Source organism: Myxocyprinus asiaticus, chromosome 8, assembly GCF_019703515.2.
Source record: "Myxocyprinus asiaticus isolate MX2 ecotype Aquarium Trade chromosome 8, UBuf_Myxa_2, whole genome shotgun sequence".
Taxonomy (NCBI): domain Eukaryota; kingdom Metazoa; phylum Chordata; class Actinopteri; order Cypriniformes; family Catostomidae; genus Myxocyprinus; species Myxocyprinus asiaticus.
In genome coordinates this window covers 47,728,003-47,750,456 of record NC_059351.1, presented here as the reverse complement: position 1 = coordinate 47,750,456, position 22,454 = coordinate 47,728,003, and the positions used below count along the sequence as shown (strand labels likewise).

General features: G+C 39.0%; 1 pseudogene; it reads right to left on the bottom strand.

Moving 5' to 3' along the window:
* Positions 1–22,454, bottom strand: part of LOC127444791 (glutathione S-transferase C-terminal domain-containing protein-like) — an 86,714-nt pseudogene that overhangs the window by 26,489 nt on the left and 37,771 nt on the right.

The following is a 22,454-nucleotide window of genomic DNA, read 5'->3' as shown; positions in this document are numbered from 1 at the left end:
TTTATAGTCGTTAAGGCAAAATGATAAATCTGATACAGTAACTTCACCTCAACAACCTCATGATTTGCATGATTTCAGGTTAATTCATGTCAGTAGCACAAAAATGTGACTAGTGCAACTTAAAAAAAATGCTTAAAAAAGCTAGCCGAAGCATAACGAGTAGAACAGAACACAGGTGTCCCGAGATGCGTTTTTTTTATTGTTTTTTTTCTCCCCTTTTCTCCCCAATTTAGAATGCCCAGCCTCAATCTGGGTGGCGGAGGACGAACCTCAGTTGCCTCCGCGTCTGAGACCGTCAATCCGCGTATTTTATCACATGGCTTGTTGAGTGCATTACTGTGGAGACATAGCACGTGTGGAGGCTCACACTATTCTCCGCGGCACAACTCACCACGCGCCCCACCGAGAGCGAGAACCACACATTATAGCCTAACCCTAACCCTGAGGAGGTTACGCCATGTGACTCTACCCTCCCTAGCAACCGGGCCAATTAGGTTGCTTAGGAGACCTGGCTGGAGTCAGGTGCATCCTGTTTCCACTGATCATCCTTGAGATGTTTCTACAACTTGATTGGAGTCCACCTGTGGTAAATTCAGTTGATTGGACATGATTTGAGAAGGCACACACCTGTCTATATAAGGTCCCACAGTTAACAGTGCATGTCAGAGCACAAACCAAGCCATGAAGCCCAAAGAATTGTCTGTAGACCTCCGAGACAGGATTGTATCGAGGCACAGATCTGGGGAAAGGTACAGAAAAATGTCTGCAGCATTGAAGGTCCCAATGAGCACAGTGGCCTCCATCATCCATAAATGGAAGAAGTTTGGAACCACCAGGACTCTTCCTAGAGCTGGCCGCCAGGCCAAACTGTGTGATCGGGGGAGAAGGGCCTTAGTCAGGGAGGTGACCAAGAACCTGATGGTCACTCTGACAGAGCTCCAGCGTTTCTCTGTGGAGAGAGGAGAACCTTCCAGAAGAACAACCATCTCTGCAGCACTCCACCAATCAGGCCTATACGGTAGAGTGGCCAGACAGAAGCCACTCCTCAGTAAAAGGCACATGACAGCCCGCCTGGAGTTTGCCAAAAGGCACCTGAAGGACTCTCAGACCATGAAAAACAAAGATTGAACTCTTTGGCCTGAATGGCAAACGTCATGTCTGGAGGAAACCAGGCACTGCTCATCACCTGGCCAATACCATCCCTACAGTGAAGCATGGTGGTGGCAGCATCATGCTGTGGGGATGTTTTTCAGCAGCAGGAACTGGGAGACTAGTCAGGATCGAGGGAAAGATGAATGCAGCAATGTACAGAGACATTGATGAAAACCTGCTCCAGAGCACTCTGGACCTCAGACTGGGGTGAAGGTTCATCTTCCAACAGGACAACAACCCTAAGCACACAGCCAAGATAACAAAGGAGTGGCTCCGGGACAACTCTGTGAATGTCCTTGAGTGGCCCAGCCAGAGCCCAGACTTGAAACCGATTGAACATCTCTGGAGAGATCTGAAAATGGCTGTGCACCAACGCTCTCCATCCAACCTGATGGAGCTTGAGAGGTCCTGCAAAGAAGAATGGGAGAAACTGCCCAAAAATAGGTGTGCCAAGCTTGTAGCATCATACTCAAAAAGACTGGAGGCTGTAATTGGTGCCTGTAAAAGGTGCTTCAGCAAAATATTGAGCAAAGGCTGTGAATACTTATGTACATGTGATTTTTTTCCCGTTTTTTTTTCTTCTTTTTTTTATAAATTTGCAAAGATTTCAAACAAACTTCTTTCATGTTGTCATTATGGGGTATTGTTTGTAGAATTTTGAAGAAAATAATGAATTTAATCTATTTTGGAATAAGGCTGTAACATAACAAAATGTGGAAAAAGTGAAGCGCTGTGAATACTTTCCAGATGCACTGTAGTATTGATACTTGTTTTTAGAAGTAATTACTAATAAAAATTTGCCTCCCAAGATCAACAGCATTGAGATGAAGAATCCAAAATGTAATGTGCATTAATACACAGACAATCTCTTTTAAAACATTGTTTTAGCTAAAGTCATTTTTATATTGCACTTCACAAACAAACACCATGCATCTGGAACTCATTATGCAAGAGGGCACTCACCCCAATGTTGAAGTTCCCAGTGAAGTACTCAAGGTCTGATTGGATGAAGCCAATGTTTGTTAATTCCAGCTGAGCACTTCTATATCTGGCCCTGACCAGAGACTCTTCTTTTTTTTCAATGAGCATAACCTGACTGGTGAAATATAGGAATAATTCACTGTACTATACATTATACTTCTAACAACAAATGGGTTCAATGCCACATTACTAAAAGTCAGATTATTTTCCTTTTAAAAGATATTCCATCTTTTAAAGAAAAAAGAAAAGTAATGTACATCTTTTAAATGACTATCTGATAATGCACTGAACCATCTTAAATATGTTAACGTTAAAATAGTATCCCAATATAGGTACTTTGATTTTGATTTTTTTACCATCTTCACTGGTTAAAGCACGATTTTCCCAACAAATCAAAGAAGAAAAAAACCAACAATATTGTGGAATGTGTTTATTTTTCTACTGTCTCCAAATGAGGTCACCTGGGAGGAAGACAGATTTTGTTTCTTTACTTTGTCTCAGTTAACTTGAACTAGCAACACTTGAACAAATCCAAAAGCTGTACCTGACATTTAGGAAGCGTGTGCGCCAAAACAATCCCAACATGCCCCTGAGAAAACAAACTGTGAAAAAGATGCAAAAGGATTCATGGAAACAGACCTCAAAGAGCTCATTACATCAAACACAGTCACCCATCAGAATATATTGACCTGCGGCCCATGGGCTGTAACGGCTCTGAACTTGTAACACGCCGGGCTTATATTTTTGCACAATAACAAGAGCACTACCAGAGATTACATGTGTTGAGGGAGAAGAACAGATGTTAGATGATACACACACTGGTTTACTTAACTAAATGAGAAAATTGTGTAGACTTCTATTATTTTTATATAAAAAGTAATACATTAACTAATAATTTATTTTCAGATGAGATGTTTTTCCAAATGAGGATGTCCCCAAAGCTTTTGTCAGATTTAGCTCACATATGAGGACAAATTTGTATCCAAAATATAGCAACGGTGCATATGTACACACATGACAGGTAGACCGATATGTCGGTTTTACCGATTAAAAATGTAAAAAAGGCACAGAGTTTTGTCGATAGCCGATAGTTCCAAAAAACAACTATCGGCTATCGACAAAACTCTGGCTGATATTTGCCGATAGATTTTTTTTTTTTTTTTTATTCCTCTGTGGCTTCACCTGCTGAATATATAGGCTTTAAAAGCTTAATTTGTTTAATACGTAAATACAGAGCATTGTAATTAAGCCAAGTCAAAAATGTGTTTCGGGCTTGTTTAAAGTTAAAAGTCCCAAAGTTACCAAATCTTAATTTTATCTTTAACTACATCTGGGATTTTATTGATTTTTTGACTCTTGTAGCCTCTATGTCTGTGCCCATTAAAGTAAGCAAAGACTATGGCAATTTTTGTAACATTCTATAAATAGATTTTAAAAACTATCGGCCGATTAATCGGTTATCGGCCTTTTCTACCACCGTAGTTATTGGTATCGGCGAAACCCACTTTCAGTCAACCTCCAACAAACATACAGAGTCTCTTATGAAAACAGAATAATTTGCAAAAAAAAAATTATGTTACAAGGTAACCTACCCCATCAAGAAAACATTTGGTAAAAGTTTACAGTACATTATAGCATCCATGTAACATACTGTATATTCAGTTATACAATATTTCATGGTTCTTGCTAGTGTTTGCACTGAAGTTTAATACAGTTACAAATGACAGTGTTTGGTGTAATATGATTACAAAGTAATTAGTTACTGTACTCTAATTACTTTTTAGTCCAAAAGTGATGTAAAACATTACATTTTTAATTCTTGTAATCAGATTACTGTTTGTAACTTTCAATTACGGGTTAATTTAAGGACATTACTTGGGTTACATATTTGCATATAAAACATAAATACTTATAAAATAATATTATTTATGTATAATACATTTAAAAAATATGAATTCATACTATCATCTGTTTGCATTTCTGTGACAGCTGAAGAGTGTGCAGCAATGAACAAGTATATATATATATATATATATATATATATATAAGTAAATATAGACATTGTTGAGCGGAAAAAACTTAAAAGTAAAGTAATTAGTAACATGATTACTTTTGAATGGCGTATTCAGTAAAGTAATCAAATAATTATTTTTTTAGAGTAATCTAATCTGAAAAGTCAGTAATTAGTCATTTGTAGTGGATAATTTGAGTACCTTACCCAACAATGCATATTTAGTATGCGTAATTCACTCTTATTACTCAAAATTTACTTTAAATACACTGTAACATACAAATTTAATACTACAAAGTGTGACACAAAATTTAATTGTATGCGTTTATAGACGTTCATCTGGTGAAATGGATTCTCGCTGCTTGTATGTTAAAATTATAGCATGACTGACAACAAAGCTGTGTTCATGAAAATAAGGTATTCTGCTGCAATGTGCATTAGAATACACATTTATAATATCCATAATAATGACTTAATTTCAATTATTTAATTATCAATGGTAAAGTAACAAGGTAAGGTACATTAGGAATGTTATGAAAATTATGTTTTACAGGAAATGTATATAGTTGTCTTATAATGAAAACAATTCATTTGATTCTGTTTGACTTGTCCTTGCCTTGGCTCTGCACAGCTTTCAAAGGATGTACATCTGTCTCTACACATTCAGCATAAACAGCTAATGAATAACTAAAAACTGCTTTCACTATTACCATTCTTTCATTCCAAAAATAGAAAAAGGTCATAATTAAATAGATTAAATTACTGTAACGGATACACAAGAAACCCTTAAAGCGCGAAAGCACCAGCTTTCCTGTTTTGAACCGAGCCCTCATGCCGTGTTGAAGAAACACCATCAATGCAATATAAATCACAGATGCGTTAGTCGTGCACTGCTGCGCTTATTTTATGCACAACTCTCAGATGAGAGTGAATGCACTACCTGGAGCCAAATAGGAAGCAAACTACAAAACAGCCCAACAAAGCTTTGTACAGTTTTGTTAATCATCACATGTAATACCTGATAATTAATGTCTGTGATTCCAACAGGTAACAAAATAACCATTCAGGGTTGAAACAGGAAGAAAAATCCAGAAACAATGCTATTATCACTGACAAAAACTAAAAGACTTGGAAATGTGTGTTAACTGAAATATAAATAAAGTCTAATATATTACAACAAATTAAACTAAATGATCTAGACTCCAAAATGAACTAAGTAAAAATAAAAATTAAGATGATTTAATGTTTTTGAAACACAGTAGGCTAAAATAGCTCTTTGGCTGAACTTGATTCAGTTGTAGACAGTGGTTCATGTGTTTGAAATGAGTTTCTTAACTTAAAATTACTATGCAATCCTAACACATACAGTTTGTGTAGAGAGAACCTAATTAAATTGTGTAAACCCAACACAATTAGACATGTCAAAGTAACTCAAAGAAATCTTTTATTTTTTCATCTGCTAACTAGTGACAGTGAATGTTAGCATGCTAAATACAGGCTAGTAGGAAGCACTACAAGGTGTAGTTCAGTAACTATGCTATGATTAGTACAGCAATTGCTCAATGAAGCTGTCATATTCTGTCTCCCTCATGTTTACCATGGACTCTTATTTTGAAGTTTCCCTCTGAACTACATTTCCCACAGTGCACTGCCCTCATCACCTCCATCTGTTCCACATCATCCTCACCTGTCTTCAATCCCCTCGTTAGTTCTTGTGTGTATATATACCCTTCAGTTTTGTTCAACGTTTGTCAGTTCTCCCCCATGGTATGCTTGTGTACGTTTGTTGTTTTGGTTTATGGTACGCCGCGTTGTTATATATCGTCCTCATTAAAAAGCCTGCAAATAGATCCTCTCGCCTTCATCTTCTTGACCACAAGTTGTGACAGAAACAAGCAATTAATATAATAAAGTAAACTTTCAATTATTGAAACCATTCTGTTAAATTAAGTTTCCTTGGTTAAATAATTTGAGTAAAATGAACAAGGGAGGATTCAGTAAACCTGCTGAATTTTTTGCATATATTACACAATTTGAAACCTTTACAACCTGCCCTAAAAAAAACAACTAAACTATACTAAAACTAACATTTTAGAGTCAAAACTACAGAAAAAGAAACAATACTGAAAGGACAAATTGAAAATCAAATCAAATATAAATAAAACGAATTCAAAACACACATCTAGATGCTTTTTCAGAAGATTTCTGTGGCATTTGTATTTGTTGTATTTCTCTAACAAGACTCAAATGGAGGGAGCGCTATCAAAGCGAAGCAGACTTGTGGTATGCACTGAAGATATAGCTCATTAACCAAAAGCACATTTGCAGTTGTTGTGTGTGCCAGAGTTGTCTGAAAGACATAAATCCAAAAGGAATCTCAGCTTGCTGTCCAATCAGGATCTCTCCTTTATCATAACAATCAGGTCCTTTTGAAATCTGCAATCCTGAAATCCTTCCAATGAACAGAGCTATTTTTTTTTTACTTTATTTCAGCTTTTGTTGCTTTATTAGACAGTACAGCAAAGATGGGACAGCACATTCTTGTAAATACAAAACAGTCAAGCTCACTCGATCAACAGTATATTCTGGAGGTGAGAGAGATGAGGGGAAAACCAGCCAGAAGCTTATAGAATAAAATGATCTATTGATCAGGCATGGTATTTAAATTGACTGAGATTCTGTGTTCGCTCCCTGCAGTCCTCTAAGACAAACAAAGATGGTGACAGCCGAGACATAGATAAATGAGATGCAAGTGAGATTATTAGGTAGGTAGAAAAAGTAGTTATGGGTTCCAACCAGGGGTTAAATTGGGCCGGTATGGTCCGGAACGGCATCCGGCACCTTCGATTCCAAAAAAAATCAAATAAATGCTTGTTCGTCAATCCATCCCATTTATTGTATTCTCCGATGTGGTTTTTGTTTGATCCCCTTGACACATTCCATCTCTATTTAGCGAGTGTACTTGTTCAAAAATATTTCAAGCTCATTATGCTTCGCTGTAGTCAGTTGCGGATGCTGGTAGAGGCAGCATATTCGAGAGCGGCACCAGACCGCGTGCCCCAGCATAGACGCGCATTCCGCTTCTGTACCGCGCCATGGTCCGATCTCTGATTCAAGAAATTGTGTAATATGGAATCAACTGCTCACCCGTTTCTTAGATCTACTGATATGCAGTAGCGATTTGCTTAGTTTTGTTAAAAAAGCTGAATACCCGAAGGGGTTTTGAATCAGGAATCAATCATATCCAAAGCGACATCAGATAAAAATATCATAGGCCTACAACTTGAGAACAAAAGACCACTCAACCAACAGACTGTAAAAGGTTTCACTGTTATTCGTATATTGATGTGTACTCAGGGGTTAAATTGGGATTTCGTCAGAGGGGAACTCTAAAATCGGGTATAAATCAAATAAAATTTAAGTTTTAATAAAATACATAGGTGTCTAAATATGGATTTGTTAATAGGCCTGTTTGGTATGTAATTCATATAAGTTTTTTCTTTCAGATGAATCGATTTGTTTGGGATTCTGTTTTAATGATTTATCATTATTTATGTATGTCATTATTCAACAAAATCCCTATTTAACCCCTGGTTCCAACTAGGGCTGTACTAATACAATCATATTTCAATATTGCATTAATACTTTAGAATCTTGAATAAATAATTTTGTGTGCACATTAATATAATTTTCTCCAGTTCAACTGATGAAAAAAAGAAGGTTGTCTAAATAAGCAAATCGTGGTCAGTGTCTCTTGTGCGTTTAACAGTTTAAATTAAGATCAAATTATGATATTGTAATACATGTGATGTATCGTTTTTTTTTTTTTTTTTTTTTTTTTGCAGAGGCTGAGCATTGCAATCTAATCACATGTCAGTTGCTAGGTTTCTGTGCATAATTGACAATTTGAATTGAACAGTTTTGTTTTCTATGCTGCAAAGAGGGCCAATTAAAGCTGACCATTCAGTCTAGATTTATTAATGTGTAAAACAGCAATAAAATAATTCAGAAACACAATCTACAGCTTGTTTCAGGTGTCTAGCTTACAAAAATAATATGTTGTGCAGATGCCCAACACAAAATAAGTATTTTAAATGACTTTTTATTCATCTAAATTAATCCCAATTTCAATATCAATAGAAATAATGGACAATTAATTAACCATACAGGTCTATAGTGAGGTTAGATACACATAAATAATTGAAGATACCGTAACCTAGTTCATACTGGACCAGCCAGTGTTCTCAAAACTGATAGCAAACAGGACTCTCAGAAGTTTACAAGAGGCTCATGGCATCCCAGAAACAGACTTCCTACCACTGAGCCAAGAGGAGAATATTTTCCAGCAATCCAGACCTCAATTTCCTTACTTTTTTGCTGTAACGCACAACTGTTTGAGCGAAGGGTGGACAATCATTCCAACAAAAGACACAAAAGAAGAAGAAAACAGCTAAACCTCTCAAGTTGTTGAACAGAATATTGTGTTCAAGTGATGAGAAGAGGCCTGAATGAAGGTATTTAAGCAAGAATTAATCAAGAGCAGGACACCCTCGAGGATGTTTTTCTGCCAACCATCACAGACAGTTTCAGCAAGATAGATGGAAATATACGGACAGTTTACAGATACAAGGCCAAAATAAGTGTCCTCAAATCTTTGGACAGGAAAATCTATTTGGGTGGTCTAAGCTTCCATGATTTCCTTTCATGAACTTGCAGTTAGACAACGTTGTAACGCAATTTTGAATTCGAAAGGCGAATTATAAAGAGAAAAGACAACAGTTTGTTTGAGTTTCAAGAGTTTTATATTTGATCACTATTCCTCTGTTTTTCTCTCACAAATACGTTTAGGTGGTAAACACTTTACTTTGAAAGTATGTGACAAAATCATTTGGACAACAGCACATGTAGTGCAGGCTGGAAAAGATGTTCCTAAAACAACATCAATATATATTGGAATATTGGGATATATTGGGGTTGGACATCCATTCCCTTCCATGCTATATTACAAATTCACCCATTCGTGTTTCAACAATTGTTTTTTTCCGCCATACAAACAAGCCTTGTACGGAATAGAACATAAGCCAAATTTTGGCTTTTCTATCAATCTAAAACCATTTTTAAGTAAATGTGCAATTTTATTTGCCTGAATATGCAGAATTGTACTTGCTCCTGGGGCTGAGTCAAACCTCAAAGACCTAAGCTCATTCAACATTTTTCCTTTTTTGAAAAATAAGAAATAGCGGAATGTTTAGTTCTTGTTGTTTTGGACACTATATATTTAGTGCCTGAAAATGCAGTGACATTTAAGCTCAAGGCGGAAAGCTGGAAGATATACTGTAACATAGTCTTGCCGAGGTTAGAAATGGCTTCAAAGTTGTATTTGAAACCAACTTTGACAAATATTGACACATTCAGGCTAAACGGTACAGTTAATACCCATAAAATACTCAAAGTAGGCAAGCAAGAGTTTGAAACCGTCTTCATTTTCATTATCCAGCATGTATGTGAGTCATTTCAGACAGACAGCATGAAGGGGCTCAGTGCTAAATTCAGTCTAATCTAACAGTAAATGCTAAAAAGGCAGATCAGAACCACACAAACACTTGCATTGCTCTACATTAAAAGATAAATATACGTATTGAATTTGGAATAAACCTGCATGAGGTCGGTATAAAGTAGTAATACCTCTAAAACTAATGCAACAGCTCTTTCAAAAACTATTATGGTTCAGTAATGGTATAAGATGGTAATACCATGATATATTGTACTCTGATATACTCTATCAACATGATCACTCTGGATGTCGGCATGTTGCTTCCAAGAGTTTTGGTACCCTAGGATCAGCCACATTATGTTGACTCACGGACAAGCGGCATCTCCTATTAGACATTTTTCTATCAGCTCCAGCGTGTTTACCTTCCCCTATGCCATGACCGGAAGTGCGTTGTGTCAGCAGCGTGGGAGACCCCGGTTCAGATCCTGTATCGAAACCAGGAAGTAATTGCGTCTGCATAAACAATGATGAGCATGATTCAGAGGTTGCATTTTTCCCTCTAACATTACATTTTTACTCCACTAATGGTTAGGTTTAGGTTCGAGTTGGGGGTACAGTTTATAAAATAAGCATTCATCTTCACTGTATTACAGCCTGTTCAGCTGAAAACAACTTGCTTGACATCTCGCTTTTGGCACCCCTCTTTGGACATTACACCCAGTTAATGGAGCTCACATGCCCATACGTCCAAAAACACTTTGCACTTTGGCCACTGGGGGCAGTGTTTTCGCATTTTGGTAGTGTAACGGTCACCCTGTTACAATTTGAGTAATTTCACTTCCCGACCACTAGAGGTCACTTGTAAAGGGAAATGCCTATATAATGCTTCCTTGAGCATAGAGGAAGAAAAGGAAAAGCATGGTCAGAGCAGTTTGCCTGTTTTGTTAAGCTTATGCTGTAGCCTCCACACACCATTTGAGAGTTAAGTGAATGTTTTCTTCAAATGCTTAACTGTGGTTGAATGCTTTTTTGTGTGTGTGTGTGAGTGAATATGTGTTAATTTATACTTGTTTGGAATTTACAGACAGCCCACAAAGGACTTTGTAAAGGGGTTGTAAAAAGCAAGGACTGTTAAGGACTTTAAAGGACTGAGAGAGTGTTGAAAGGAGTTTCCCACCAGCCTTACCTGATTGGATTACTTTTTTGAATTTACCCTTTTTCTTGGATTTTCATCACATCATCACCATCTGGGACATTGCAAAGACTGCTCCTTTCCTTTTTTTGGACTGTGTATATATTGCTTTCTCTCCATACTGAACAGTTGGCCTATGTTTCTTTCCCCTTTTTGCATACTGTTGTTTATTGTGTTACAGTGTTTCATTTACCAGTTTGATTGAGAAACCAAACAAACAAAGTTTCATGTTTCAATGCTTTATTTCATGGTTATGAGTTGTTTATTGTGATTATTTTGCTGATTTGATTTATAAGGGTGCTTTATGCTTCATGAATGTACTCATTGGTTTGTGATACAATTCATGTTTTCAATACAAAGAATTTATGTTTTGCACTTACAAATCAAGACTCATGTTTATTTAATACTTTATGCAGTTAGAATCTCCCTTGAATTGATGCAGCCTACTACCTGTGCAAATAGGTGAGATTGTTATATAGTGGTGGCCCGTACATGGAATATTTGCATTCATAGGTTATTTAGTTAAAGAGTCTTGGATGCCATGGCCGACCTCTGTTCAGGTACAGGTGGTGGGTTTGAGCCCAGTCCAGATTTCAATGCAGGTCCATTTGTTATTAGGAGAGAACCTGTAAGAGTAAGAGAATTTCGCACTACATTCAGTGCCCCTTTATATAGACACTGACAAAGAGCCAGAGTCAGAAGGTGTTAACTGTGAAGTGGATGAAGTTGATGACGACTTCCCTCCTCCCCAACCGTCGGAAACAGAAACCGAGCAAGTTGCTGGACCTCTTGCTGTGGACTTGGGGGAGAATTTTATCAAAAGAGTCACTTCGTTGAAGCAGTTGGCAAGCTGATTGCAGAAGGTGAATGAATGTGCTACCAATGACCAATTGGAAGTTACATCCAGAGCTCGAGACGATAAACTATATTATCATATAGAAAGAGCATGTGAGCGAGTCTAGAGGGAATAGGAGTTAAAAATCAAAGAACTGGGAGAGTTGATAATAGATTACCTTACCAGATGTGATGACCAGATTCATGCATACCCTCAACATCCACTCCAGTCCATCATTTTCCAAGTTCACTTCCCACTCCTGCAGTCTTTCGTGTCTCTAATTAAAACTTTCAATGTGCAGGGAAGTCATACACCATTAAGATCTACAGACAACACCCCATTCGTTTCCCACCATCCTCCTGTTAATATTGAGTTCCCATGTTTTGGTGAATGTGAGGCTGATATTACTTGCATTGAGAAATGTGAAAAGTACTTAGCTCTACGTCTCCTTTGTAATCAGAGTTGTTTGCAACCCTCTTCTCTGTGATAAAAGGAACTGCCAAAGCCTGGTGATCAGCCGAGAGGAGAAAAGTGAGTTCCTGGAAGCAGATCAAAGAGATATTCCTGAAGTCATTCCTAACTGAGGACTAAGAGGCAGAAGCTGCAAGATGGCTGAGAGAAAGGAGACAAAAATCACAGGAGAGCATCCGGGATTTCACCTTCCAATATCAAGCCTTGTGTCTTAGGTATAGGAGTGACATGCCTGAAAAGGAAATAATTCAAGCCAACCTAAGGAACTTCAACCCGAGGTTAGCCAGTTTGTTTCGAGGAACAGTGAAGAATGTGGGAGAGTTGGTAAGGATCGGAACCCAGATTTAAATAGATTGAGGAATCCAAGAAATACTGAAGCAGCATAAATTCAGAATCTCAAAAGAAGAGTCGGCACATACGAGGCACATCTACCCAGTCAGCAATGGCCGGCATCAATGTCATGCAATTAAAACCACTTGTTATCTATCCCAGTAAGCAAGAGATGAGGATGATTTTCCTGCCTGTTCTTTTACCGGGCTGGTATTTCCACGCCATTCTAGACACGGGAAGTACATTCTCTCTGATCCAAGAATCCTGTTGGAGGCAGTTAGAGTCTAAGGAGAAGTGGAAACCTAGTGGAGGACAGATGTTCTTACTGGCAAACAGACAAGTTCAGACCGCACTAGGATGGTCGGACTGGGAGTGTGAGGTGTACGGACAGAAGTTCACCTTGTAAGTGATGAAGGATTCTGACCTGACATTTCCTTTAATCCTGGGAATGGATTATTTGTTGTCTTCTAGGATTATTCTGGATTTCTCAAGAGTTCAGTACATCCTTCCCTCAAAGTCTGGTGGAAAAGATCCATTCATTACCAATGAAGCACTGTATCTACCGCACCTACACTTTTATCTTGCTGTACCTCTTCCTCCAGAAACAACAGAGACCAACCAGTTGATCCAACAACTTGTGCAAGTAGCTGACTCCACCAACGAGTACAAGTCTTTATTGCAAGGAGTGATGAGAGAATGGCTGACTGTATGCGCCACTGCCATTGGGCATACTAAGATGGTCAAACATTCCTTGCAAATCATTGCATGGAGCCACTGTATTAAGTACCCTGGATCTGAAAATTGGATACTGACAGGTGGACATGGAGCCAGGCAGCATTCCCAAGACAGCATTTGTTACATCCTAAGGTCTTTATGAATTTCTTTGTCTCCACTTTGGCCTAAACAATGCTGCTGCCTCTTTCCAAAGATTGATGGAGATAGTGCTGAAAGACCTAAAAGGAAAGTGTTGTTTTGTCTATATAGATGAAATTGTTGTTTAATCCAAAGATGAAGCCGAACACCTCTCACAAGTCTTCAGCTGTCTTCAAAAAGCAGGTCTGACCCTTAACCTCAAGAAATGTAACCCAATTCAACGATCACTCATTTTCTTGGGGCATATAGTGTCAGCAGAAGGCGTGAAGACGGATCCAGCAAAGGTGAGAGCTGTGAGCAAGTTTCCAACCCCTCAGTCACTCAAAGATATGCAGCAATTTCTGGGCCTAGCAGGGTGGTATCACCGATTCATCCCGTGCAGCAACTCTGCATGCACTGAAACATAAAGGATCCATGTGTGCCTGGTCCGAAGACTGTCAAAGGTCCTTTCATGATATAAAGCAGGCACTGACTGAAGCTCTTGTTCTGACTTCTCAAGACCATTCAAAGTTCAGACCGATGCCAGCCAAGTTGGACTTGGAGCTGTTGACTCAGGAGACGGATGGTGAGGAACATATGGTAGCCTACATGTCCAGATGACTTAATGGTACTGAAAGGGCATACTCGGTGTCTGAAAAGGAGTGACTGGCCATAGTGTGGGCTGTGGAAAAGTGGAGACCTTACCTTGAAGGTCGACACTTTGAAGTAGTTACCGATCTCGCAGCTTTGTCATGGGCCTTCAACCATCCAAAACCCTCTTCCCGGTTAACACGATGGACCATTTGGCTCCAAGATTTTGACTATGAAGTGAAATATCAGAAAGGTCAGTGTAACGTCGTGCCTGATACTTTGTCTAGGAGCAAGGAGGAAGCAACATCTCCAAGATTTCTTGCTGTGTGCAGAGCCCCGAGAGTATCTGAGAGTCCTGTGAGCCTTCTGATTGACTGGGATGAGCTAGCAGAGGCAAAACAGAAAAACACTGAGGTAGAATAATTGATATTCAAAGCTACATCTCGAAGTGACTGTGACCCCAACTGAGTACATTACATCATGGAAAATGGATACCTGTTCTGTAGCGTGCTAAATCAGCAGCAAGGGTGGAAGTTTCAGTTGGTCATCCCAAAGTGTCACTGTGGAGAACTGTTGAAGTTTGCTCATGACAGTCCTTTGAGTGGAAAGTTAGGATGTTTCAAAACCCTTCTGTGGCATCTAGAAGTTGCATACTGGCCAAGTATACAGAAAGATATCTGGAAGTACTGTAAAGACTGTCAGGTATGCCAAAAATATAAACCTTCCATTTCTAAATTGTCTGGACAGCTGCAGTCAACACCGGTGGTTGATCCTGGGCACATGCTGGGAGTGGACTTTATGGGACCATTTCCCAGAAGCACCAAACAGCACAAATACCTCCTTGTTGTGGTGGACTACTGCTCCAAATTGGTGGAACTGTTTCCGATGCGGACTGCAAAAGCACCTAAAGTGGCAAGAATCCTGGTCGAGGAGATTTTCACTCGCTGGGGTACCCTGACTTCCTTGTGTCCGATCGAGAAGCACAGTTTACATCATGTCTCCTCACCCTAGTCTGCCAACTGTGGGGGGTAGTTCAAAAGCTGACCACCGCAGACCATCCGCAGACCAACCTGAAGGAGAGGATCAACCATACCTTGAAGATGATGATTGCTTCCTATGTGGAAGGTCATCATCGACACTGGGACCGTTGGTTACCAGAATTCAGGTTTGCCATAAACTCTGCCTGGCAAGAAAGTACTAGATTTACTCTGGCGGAGATCGCTCTGGGATGTACTCTCAAGGGACCTCAAGAAAGATCCATTCCAACCCCTCCTAACCCTGACAGCCCAACCTACGAACTGCTAGAGAGGCAGCGAGATATGGTGAAGACCATGAAAGAATATTGAGAGAGTTCAACACAAGCAGAAGTGGTTCTATAACCAGAAGAGGAAGGTGGAGAATCTGGAGATCTGGTCTGGGTTAGAGCTCATCCTTTGTCCAGGGCAGAGGAGGGTCACATGGCAGAATTGGCCGCAAACTGGAGGGGTCCGGCTAAAGTTGGTAAAAGGTTCATTTCTTGATAACACTCTGGTTGTTGACACGTTTCATTTCTTGAGCATAGAGGAAGAAAAGGGAAAGCATGGTCAGAGCAGTTTGCCTGCTTTGCTAAGCGTATGCTGTAGCCTCCACTCACCATCTTAGAGTTAAGTGAATGTTTTCTTCAAATGCTTAACTGTGATTTGAATGTTTGTGTGTGTGTGTGTGTGTGTGTGTGTGTTAATTTATACTTGTTTTGAGATTGCAGACAGCCCACAAAGGACTTTGTAAAGGGGTTGTAAAAAGCAAGGACTGTTAAGGACTTTAAAGGACTGAGAATGTGTTGAAAGGAGTTTCCCACCAGCCTTACCTGACTGGATAACTTTTTTTGAATTTACACTCTTTCTTGGATTTTGTCTTCATCATCATCATCATCATCATCTGGGACATTTCAAAGACTGCTCCTTTCTCATCAAACATACAGATAAGTCATTTGCTTTATGGACTGTGTATTGTTTTCTCTCCATACTGAACAGTTGGACTATATTTCTTTCCCCTTTTTGCATACTGTTGTTTGTGTTTTACAAGGGTGCTTTATGCTTCATGAATGTGCTCATTGGTTTGTGTTACAATTCATGTTTTCAATACAAAGAATTTATGTTTTGCACATACAAATCAAGACTCATGTTTAATACTTCAAACTTATGCAGTTAGAATCCCCCTTTAATTTATGTAGCCTACTGCCTGTGGAAATGGGTGAGATGGTTATAGTAGACAGACCGATTTTTAGCTAAAGAGAAGTCAACCTAGTGTTCGATTTCACTGTGAGATCAGTATACAAGACCGTATGCAACGGTATTGAACAATTGCCATGTTATTTACATTTCTCCATGGCACAATGGTACTACAATAATAAAAAATTAAAAAAACATGATATCGCCATGGTAACTGTCCAAAATACCATCCTGTTATTTACCATAGATTCATGCCCAACAAATTATGGTAGTCCAATGGTACTTTAAGTAAAAAATAAAAAAAAAGACTAATGCTTTGGTGCTAATATGTCTTTATTCAAATACCTATTCAAAAACAACTGCAAAAACATGCATATACTCCGATACCAAGTAATTCTGTTATTGAAAGAAAAGGGAAAACATGATACCAAAAATTAACACTTTCAAATGCTTATGAAGCCTGCAGGTCATTTTCCGGGAATGGAGACACATTTCCAACAGAACTATCTAACTGCCTTTTAACAGCCTCTTTGTGATGAAACTTGGATTACAACTAGAACATCCGTTGGTTAAAATATGACAGACAAGCCTTTTTTCGAAAAATGAAAGGCCTGCACTTCCATGATTACATTGTTTTGGGGCAGCTGGAAGTGCTCTGGGGATGAGGTGGCACAGCCAGCAATCTCTACCTAGTCCTGTGCTTTCGTCTGCAGACAGACACGTTTGCCGAGAGAGAAAAACAACAGCTGTATTGCGAACACATCCATAAAGCATGAGCACCGTCGTTTATGCTGGAGCTAGCACAGCCCATCTGGCCAAGCTCATGTTCCCAGGGTGCCCAACACAGATTGTGTGGAAGGACTGTGGGGGTGCAAGGGCGAAGTAGCTTGAATGAACTGACTCTGAGGTTACCCAATTTAGGGAATTTAATGTGCTGTGTCCTGCAGGATTACTCTTTCAGTGTTGATAGCCTGCTGAAAAAAAACAGCTTACACCAGCCTAAACTAGTTTGCTAGGCTAGATGGTCTCTCAGCCTGACAAGCCGACAAGTTCCTTAAACCCCTTTAAAACCAGCAGACCAGCCTGAGCAGCTAAGAACAGCAAACCAGCTAGTTTCAGCTGTTTATTTTCAGTAGGCTAGGCAAATTACTAGTCGCTAGAAGCTTGTCGCATCACGCCTGATTAGGACACAGTTTAACCCCAACTGGAATTGTCAGTATTTACTTAAAGAGCCACAGAATTTACAAAAAAAGTCAGAAAAACAGGGTTGATGGCCATGAAAATCCTATGTTGAAACTCCAGATTTCTAGAACATTCAGCACACAGACAAAGCTGAACCTAGTGGTCTCTAAAACTAATGGTAAAGTTTTATACTGAGTGATATCTTAAAATTGAGGAGCAGACCATGAAAAAATGACAAGTTAGGCCAAAGAGGAATAAAAAATGATGATAAATTACATTGTAAAGTATAATATGTGCAGTCAACTGGCCATTATCATAAAGTAAACCTAGACAGGGTAATCAGGACTGGAATTAAAAATTATTATTTTCTGTGAGAAAAAAAGATACCATGGAGTTATTTGAGAGACATAGAAAATCCATTGCATGGGACAATAGTCAGTTATACAGATTTGCAGTCATTATACAAAGTTATATGACCACAAAATACCATAAATTAACCAACTGAGATCTATTAAATATGAAATATAAAATATATTAAATACTTAATTCTAACACTTACATTCTATTTTATATATATATATATATATATATACACACACACACACACACACACACACACACACACACACACAAACAGTTGAAGTCAGAAGTTTACATACACTGTAGCCAAATATATTTAAACTCAGATTTTCACAAGTCCTGACATTTAATTGTAGAAAATATTGTCTGTCTACAGTCATAGGATCACTATTTTAAGAATGTGAAATGTCAGGATAATAGTAGAGAGAATTATTTATTTCAGCATTTCTTTCATCATTCTCAGTGGGTAAGAAGTTTACATACATTTAGTATTTGGTAGCATTGCCTTTAAATTGTTTAACTTGGGTCAAATGTTTTGGGTAGCCTTCCACAAGCTCCTTGCAATAAGTTGCTGGAATTTTGGCCCATTCCTCCAGACAGAACTGGTATAAGTGAGTCAGGTTTGTAGACCTCCTTGCTCGCACATGCTTTTTCAGTTCTGCCCACAAATTTTCAATCGGATTGAGGTCAGGGCTTTGTGATGACCACTCCAGTACCTTGACTTTGTTATCCTTAAGCCATTTTGCCACAACTTTAGATGTATGCTTGGGGTCATTGTCCATTTTGAAGACCCATTTGTGACATGCTTTAACTTCATGGCTGATGTCTTGAAATGTTGCTTCAATATATCCACATAATATTCCTTCCTCATGATGCCATCTATTTTATGAAGTGCACCAGTCCCTCCTGCAGCAAAGCACCCCCACAACATGATGCTGCCACCCCCATGCTTCACGGTTGGGATGGTGTTCTTCGGCTTGCAAGCCTCACCATTTTTCCTCCAAACATAAGTTCAATTTTTGTTTCATCAGACCATGGTAAATTTCTCCAAAAAGTTCTATCTTTGTCCCCATATGCATTTGCAAACTGTAGTCCGGCTTTTTTATGCCAGTTTTGGAGCATTGGCTTCTTCCTTGCTGAGCAGCCTATCAGGTTATGTCAATATAGGACTCGTTTTACTGTGGATATACATATTTGTCTACCTGTTTCCTCCATCTTCAGAGGGTCCTTTTGCTGTTGTTCTGGGATTTATTTGCACTTTTCACATCAAACTACATTTATCTCTAGGAGAGAGAATGAATCTCCTTCCTGAGCGGTATGATGGCTACGTGGTCCCATGGTGTTTATACTTGCATACTATTGTTTGTACAGATGAACGTGGTACCTTAAGGCATTTGAAAATTGCTTCCAAAGATGAACCTGACATGTGGAGGTCCACAATTTCTTTTCCTGAGGTCTTGGCTGATTTCTTTTGATTTTCCCATGATGTCAAGTAAAGAGGCACTGAGTTTGAAGGTAGGCCTTAAAATACATCCACAGGTAAGACTCAAATTAGCCTATCAGAAGCTAATTGCCTAAAGGCTTGTCATAATTTTCTGGAATTTTCCAAGCTGCTTAAAGGCACAGTTAACTAAGTGAATGTAAACTTCTGATCCACTGGAATTGTGATTCAGTCAAATAAAAGTGAAACAATTTGTCTGTAAACAACTGTTGGAAAAGTTACACATCATACGCAAAGTAGATTTCCTAAATGACTTGCCAAAACTATAGTGTAGGGCTTTACCAGTTGTTTAGATCAGTGTTACTATCAGAAATAATTAATTATTTCTGTAGTTATTAATTAATATTTAAATTAATTAATTGGATCTAACTCATTAAAACCTCATATGGGGCTCCAGTAAATGTAGTGTGCTACGTTTAGGAGCAAGTTTGGTTATTAGCAATAATTAATAATTGTCAAAGATAATTATTAGTTATTAAAATCAATAGAACATTGATGAGAATCAATGTTAGCTTTTTAAAATCCTTTAAATCAACAATTATCAAAGATAATCGTTAATTGTTAACATCGATGAAACATTAATTAAAATTAACACTAGCTTATTGATCATTCAAATTCAACAATCATCAAAGATAATTATCAATTATCAAAAATCAATAGAATATTAATAAGGATTAACATTGACGGGGCACCACCCTGGAATTAGGGACTAATAACCAGATAGTATAACAGTCTCAATATTAGATTGTTTTCTTAGGAAAATCGACATCCGAAGAATATCGATTTTCCGGAAAAAACAATGAATGAAGGTTTGAATCCGAGCACTGACATCCCTTCAGCATAACACAGGTGTATGCAAAACAAACCAAAACAATTCTTTGTAATATAAACAAAGTTTATTTATGCAGTAATATCAATTAATAATTAATACAATGCAGTCAATAAACTTCTGACTTACAACTACAAACTAAACAGTGATATGATTAGATATGGAAATAAAAATAATTCTATAACACACAGGGGGTGTGTGTGTGTGTGTGTGTGTGTGTGTGTGTGTGTGTGTGTGTGTGTGTGTGTGTGTGTGTGTGTGTGTAAGGAGGGACGCGCACAAAATAGCGGACGTGAGAGTATGTCACGCGAGACTTCCGGCCAGGGAATATGACCGCGAATGGGGGCGGAGATGGCGTCTACCAGTTACCGCGTATATCCGCTTGTACGACAGCTTAGGGACAAAGCTGGGCTTTAGCATTTAAGCTATCTATGAGCCAAAATGTGTGCCAGAATGTTTGTGAGGGGTCGCGTGCCAGTGTGTGTGTGTGTGTGATTAGTACGAGAGAGAGAGAGAAGTGACAGCCCTAAAGCTGATTTCGCAATCGTGGGAGAGAAAACAGCTGTCAGTTTAACACTCAGAGACGCGGTGGACAGCTCGTAAACAGTTCCGAGTTATTTGACTCTTTAATGGATGAACTCAGTTGCTGTCTCACCCACGATGGTGAAATTGCACAACAATCCAATTTGGTTGGACCACAATACAGCAAAACAAAATCATGATAATTAATACCCTGAGTATTAATAATGAGCGGACATGGCGATCAGTATACTGTACAAGCAAAAACCTTGAAACACAAGAATAACACACTATAATATTCTATCTCTGCCCAGACGTAAACCTCTTACTTGAATCGCATGAGGACACAGGTAGAATGTGTTTTCCTCCGTCCTTTAACTCTGAACCAGTTCCTTGAGGCTCGGGTGATGACGGGAGGCCGTTTCCTCGCTCTGTCGGCGGGCGGTACGGCTGTTGATTTTCGGCGGGCGGTAAGGCTGTTGATTGTCGGCGGGCTGGCGGAGAACTCAGAAATGTCGACTTGATTGAAGATGGAAGAGAAATCTTTAATCTCTTCACTTCTGTAGGCAAATGGATGAAGATGCGAATTGCTCGGCGGTCTCCTTCGGATCTGTTAGAGTGTTCGGTTGAACACAGAGTAATCTCAACTCGTCCAGCGAGATGGAGATTGTATGGCTACAGTTTCAAGTCGGACGTTACTTCCTTGTGCCACGAGGTTGCACCTGAGAGCAGCAAAAAAAGCTATGTCTATATTCGGTGAACAAAGTCACTGGAAGTGAATTCTGGAAGCATTTCAGAGGTATTTCAACTCCTGATGATGTCATGTTTGAGGGACGTTCTGTTGTGTGCCTCATCCAATAGGAGTTGAGAGTTCGACCCTTTAGTGAGCAAGGCTTCATGGATTTGTAGTCTGTTTTGGACTCCCTTTGTTTGATTTTGGTGCGATTTTTATCAGTAAAATTTACGACATGGAATGTGTGGGGGCTGAGTTAGGTTTTATGACTTGTGTTAGGCCTGCCTTTGTCTTCTATCTGAATACATGAGGCCCAACAATAGTTTGCTAATATGAAATCTGTGGAGTGGTTAAAAAATTAGTTTTAATGACTTCAACCTAAGTGTATGTAAACTTCACACTTCAACTGTGTGTGTATACATTTTATATATATATATACATACACACACACACACACACACACATATATATATATATATATATATATATATATATATATATATATAATATATATATATATATACTTCCCCAGTCTTGAGCTGTAGATCACTACATTGTCTAAATAAGCCACAGCATACCTTTAGATAGGGCCGGAGAATGCGGTTCATGAGCCTCTGAAAGGTGGCTGGGGCCCAGTGAAGGCCAAAAGGTAGACAGGTATAGTGATATAGCTCCTGTGGGGTAGCAAAAGCAGTCTTCTCTTTAGAATCTGGGGACAGGGAAACTTGCCAATAGCCTTTTGTCAAGTCTAATGTAATAATGGATCAGGCTTTGCCTAGCCTGTCAATCAATTCATCAATGTGGGGCATAGGGTACGCATCGTACTGAGAGACCTCATTTAACTTCCTGAAGTCATTGTATAACCTTACTGTGCCATCCGACTCAGGGACCATTACAGTAGGGTTTGACCATGCACTCTGATTCCTCTATGACCCCCAAATCTAGCATTTTTCTCACCTCTTCCTTGATGGCTTCTTGTCAGTCCTCTGGAATTCCTTAGGGGAGCTGATGCATGGTTTTCCCTGGGATGGTGTGGATCTCATGCTGGATCACTTGAGTGTGCCCCAGGACCGTGGAAACAACCACCAGCTCCAACACTTCTTGCCTTTTTGTTGTGGGTTCAGGTCTGAGCTCACTTTGACTTCCTCTCATGGAGGTTCACAAGATTCCCTGGGGGGTGAAGACTTCTCTAGGGTGCCAGCATTTCAAGA